This window comes from Curcuma longa, chromosome 21 (genome assembly GCF_044706935.1).
Source record: "Curcuma longa cultivar G26 ecotype Majalengka, Jawa Barat chromosome 21, ITB_CL_G26_1.1, whole genome shotgun sequence".
NCBI classification, from domain to species: domain Eukaryota; kingdom Viridiplantae; phylum Streptophyta; class Magnoliopsida; order Zingiberales; family Zingiberaceae; genus Curcuma; species Curcuma longa.
Window position 1 is genome coordinate 4292802 of NC_133881.1, and position 4678 is coordinate 4297479.

The 4678-nt window shown below is 42.8% G+C and overlaps 1 pseudogene; it reads left to right on the forward strand.

Moving 5' to 3' along the window:
* The first annotated feature begins 1594 nt into the window (after positions 1 to 1594).
* LOC141814540 (peroxisomal ATPase PEX6-like) lies at positions 1595 to 3367 on the forward strand (annotated as a pseudogene).
* The last annotated feature ends 1311 nt before the right edge of the window (positions 3368 to 4678 follow it).

The window sequence follows — 4678 nt, forward strand, 5'->3', positions numbered from 1 at the left end:
GAAGCAAAAGAAATAAACATAAATTCTTGGACATAAAATAAACATTTATATAATTCTTGATCTTATTCCGCGGTTCCGCCGACACCACACATCAAACACTTTTCCAGCTGCCTCCTCTTTCCTAAAACTTTTCCTTTTATTTATCTGCAATATGAGGAATGCAAACCATAAGCAATGCTTAGTAAGTACATCATCTAACTCACAAAAACCATAGAAAACTTCGTCATAACATATGCTATTATATGAAAGAAATGCTGGAAATGACATGGGAAAAACTTATATTATATATAAGTAAAAATAAATAAACATCCTTCTTTGGGCCCAGCGAGGTATCACTTAAATTTCTTGTGGGCCTTGTGCCCAGAATTCTTTGTGGGCCTTGTGCCCAGAATTCCTTTTCTTATGGGCCTTGTGCCCAAAATTCTTTGTGAGTCTTGTGCCCAGAATTCCTTTTCTTATGGGCCTTGTGCCCGTGGGCCTTGCGCCTGATACCCGCCTGTCTAAAGTAAAATACTTTTCTTATACTTCTTATATCATGCAATTTGGAAAGAAATAATTTACACATGCTTTAACATAAAATGATGTCATAGAAATAATACTTTATGCATGCTCTACATACTATGGACAGAATAAAGAAAACAACGGAGCAACTCATACTGCAGGTGAGAGATGTACTTACAATATCTTACTTCTTATATCATGTAATTCTACCATTTACATATGCTTTAACAAAATCATGCATATGCTTTAACAAAATCATGTTTATGGAAAAAATATGGAAAACAACGGAACTACTCATACTGCAGGTGAGAGATGTACTTACCTTGTCTGTTCACTAGGTTTTTAACGCTAAGGTTTATGAATTTGCAGATCTTCTTCGAAGTGTTCTAGCACCTTCTGCGCGGCCTCAATTGGAAGTCCTAGATCAAGCTAGCTCCGGGTGGTGGCGGTGAACTGTGAAGGAGGGCGCTCAAAGATCTGAGGAAGAAAAGAGGCGGCACTGGTAGCTAGGGTTCCGGCCTTCTCGGGAAGGAAGAAGAACAGGGGAGGTTGGCGACGAGTTGGTCTTCACGCGGCCGGCGGCAATCGACGAGCTGGCGACGGTGCTGAGCGGAGGGCGTCGCAGGCGGCGGTGGCAACCCAAGGGAGAAAGGCAGGCGCTGCTTCGGTGGAAGAGGAAGAAGAGGGGAAACGGCGCGTCGCGGCGGAGCAGGGGTCTCGCGGCGGCGGTGCTGTGAGGGAGGATCGCGAGGGGGGTTCGGCCCTCTTTAAAGCCTTCTCCGTTCCGGGTTTTCCGCCGGCGGGCGTGGGCAGCGGCGGGCCGGGTTCAATTTTGGTTCAATTTTGGTTACCAGATTCAAGGAACTTTAGTACTTTAGCCTGTAGGTCTAGAGTTCGAATCTAGGGAAGGCAAAAATCCACTGGGCAGGGGTGGAAAGTCCTAGTAAGGTAATGGCACGGTCGATGGTCGACGGCCCATGACCCACAGAAAAATAGGGGTCGGGGTAAGTAGAGTTTCCACGGGCGGACGGACCGGGTCGTTACACGGCTAGGTCTACGCGTTCTCCAATTCCTCTCTTATTTCCCTTCCCTCATGCAGTGTATTCCTGGCGCTCGCTCCGCCTCTCCGTTCCTCTCCACCGTCGTCTCTTACACACCACCGCCTTCCTCGACGAAGCCCTCTCCAACGCTGACCTCCGCCATCGCATCCTCTCCTCCGCGCGCTGGGCCATCCCCTCCGCCTCCCCCGCCTCCGTCCCTCTCCCTTCCTCTCCAACGCTCTCGACTGCTCCTCTCCTGCCGCCTCCTCCGCCACGGACAAGATCCTACTCTCTGTTTCTGGAAGAAACCCTGTCTCTGCCGTCCTCCTCGCCCTCACGCACGCCCTCCGAGGCCGAGCCGCCGCGGCCGCCCTCGCCCTCCAGTCTTGGTTGCATTTTTTTTAATACCTCATGCTACGTTATGATCCTTATGTTGAACTGTTTGGGATCGGGTTTTGTTGGGTTGCTTTCTGGATCTATCTTTCGGAACTAAAAACCAATACTATAAATTAAATATTTCAAGTTCGTTTTATCACGGTCAGTAAGAAAGTGGTGCAGCACTTGGTGATTTTATTGCTTTTAAGCTTTCATATAAGGTGCTTCTTATGATTTTTTTTTGTTATTATTTATTTTAGGTTCTTGTAAAGAACTCTGAGACTAATGTTGGAAGAGTCGCTAAAGCTAAAGTTCTTGATCGTCCACTTGCAGGGGACAGTCAAGCAATTTCTGTTTCGTGTTCTACTCCTGTCATGAATATTTTGCCTTCTTTCACATACTCACCTGAAGTTCATCCTCCCATCAACCAAGAAGTAGCATATGTTACTCCGATGTTAGCATTTAATCTTGGAATTCATGTAACTTGTCTTATGGTTTTGGTTTGTGGTGGTCAAGACTCTTTAATGTCATGGTTTGAAGTGGAAGGGAACAAGCAAGAGAAGAGAGATTATCCCCCTTTATATGTGGAGATTTTTCCATGGCCTAATTGTCCTAAGTATGCTTCTCATCTAAGAATTTCCTTTGTGAAAATCCCTGAATGTGGTGTACTTGAATCCTGTAGAGGAAAATCAGTAATTGAAGAAGGTGACCGCCAAGATCTTATTGATTTAGCATTAAATGAGTACTTTAGTGTTGATAGATTTTTGGCAAGAGGAGACATTTTCTATGTTCATGTAGATTGGCATTGCCATTCTGAAATGTGTGTTTCTTGTAACTAGAAAACTCCCAAAGGATTGTCCAGTAACATAATTTACTTCAAGGTAATGCTGTGGCACTATGTTTTGCTTCTATCTATTACAATCTGGTAGAGTTTCACTTAATACTTCTTCTGAGGAATTGGTAATTTCCAGGTTATGTCTATGGAGCCGTTAGATGAGCTCATTCTCCGTGTTAACTGCAATCAAACAGCTTTAGTTCTTGGAGGAAGTGTAGCTTCTGCTATTCCTCCCATGGGGCTTATTGCCAATTATGATGAATTCAAACCTATTCATGTTGAAACGGTTAAGACATTGACTTCTATCCTCATCCCTGCTTTATGCCCCTCAGCTCTATTATCAAAGTTCAGGGTTGCAGTTTTCTTGTATGGTAGTGCAGGTGATTCTAGTTTTTTGTAAGTTTAAAATAAACTACTTCATCATATACATCACCTGCATATAGAGTTTCTGCTGATTTCTGCTTTATACAGGGTGTGGTAAGCGGACTGTTGTTAGATATGTAGCCAGACATTTGGGTGTCCATGTCATCGAGTATAGTTGTCATGATTTTATTGAATCCTCAAGGAAAAAGTATCTGCTGCCCTAACAAATGCCTTTAAAGTAGCTTCTCGGTAATTTATTTTTTGCTTATACTATCTTTCATCTTTTTAGAGGATGCTTCAAAGTTCACATTTAGTAGTGGTTCACCATTTCTACTGATTAATTTTTGTATATTAGGTAGAGCTCTCTAGCCCGGATGCTGAACTCAGGTTGCTTGAGGTTTTCTATCACAAAATCTATAAGGTACCTAATTCTCATTATTATTCTTGGGTAAAACGCAAATAGCTTACTCAAAAAAACCTACTGTATTAATTCTCTTGGTTTGGGTAAAACGCAAATAGTTGAACTCAGGTTGCCCGGATACATTTTTTCTATCAACCTCCTTTGATTTTTGGTTATCTCAATGGATTAGCCCAACAACTTTGCATTTTGCAGCAGGTTTACAAGGTAAGTTTGTAGCTTAGCAATGCAATAGCTCAAAAATAATTTGTTCAACTTTCACTATCTACATTCAGTCATATTCTGATGTCCTTTTTTTATTGATAGACGCTGGATGAGATACCGCTTGAAGCTGAAAGCATTGAGAAAGGATATACACTAGATGCCAGTGAAAGTGGTCTTCATGGCCTGCCTTCATCTTTCTATGCAGGAAATAATGACCTAATCTCACCATACACAGCTTCACCTAAGAATCCAATAAGTCACAAGTCACATCACTCTGGCGAGCAACCATCAGCAATGTATTCAAGCTCTGACATCAATGGGCTGGTATCCTATCCTGTTGTTGATGCATGATCACTTAGTGCCACAAACCATAACTATGTTATACAGTGTTATTTTTTTAGAGCAGTTTGGATGTTTGCCTCGTGTATAGTTTCCTGAGTCGTAATAGATAAAGATGTTAGAGAAGTGTGACAGCTTGCCATTGACATTGGCATTTATAATAATTGTGGAACAAATTATTTTCATGAGTGAAAAAAATGTGAATGTTATATAATTGTTGGATTATAAATGTGTAATTTTTATAGTATTTGTGTGTGGTATTTATGTTATTAATTATTTGAGTTTTGAGTTTATAATTGTGATTTGAATGATTTAATTATTTTATTTCATCTACAGCGCACATTGCGCGCTGCGATTGATCACATCCCCTGCGTGCATTGCGCGCTGCGGAAGCTCTTAGTCGCAGCGGCGCAATGCACGCTGCAGAAGCTCTCATCCGCAGCGCACATTGTGTGCTGCAGATGCGATCATCCGCGGCGTGCATTGCGCGCTGTGGATGTGAGCTTCCGCAGCGCGCAATGCACGCTGCGAATGCCTAATGACTTTTAACAGCTTGCAACTGTGCAGCGTGCGATGTGCGCTGCGGATAACATATTTGCGCGC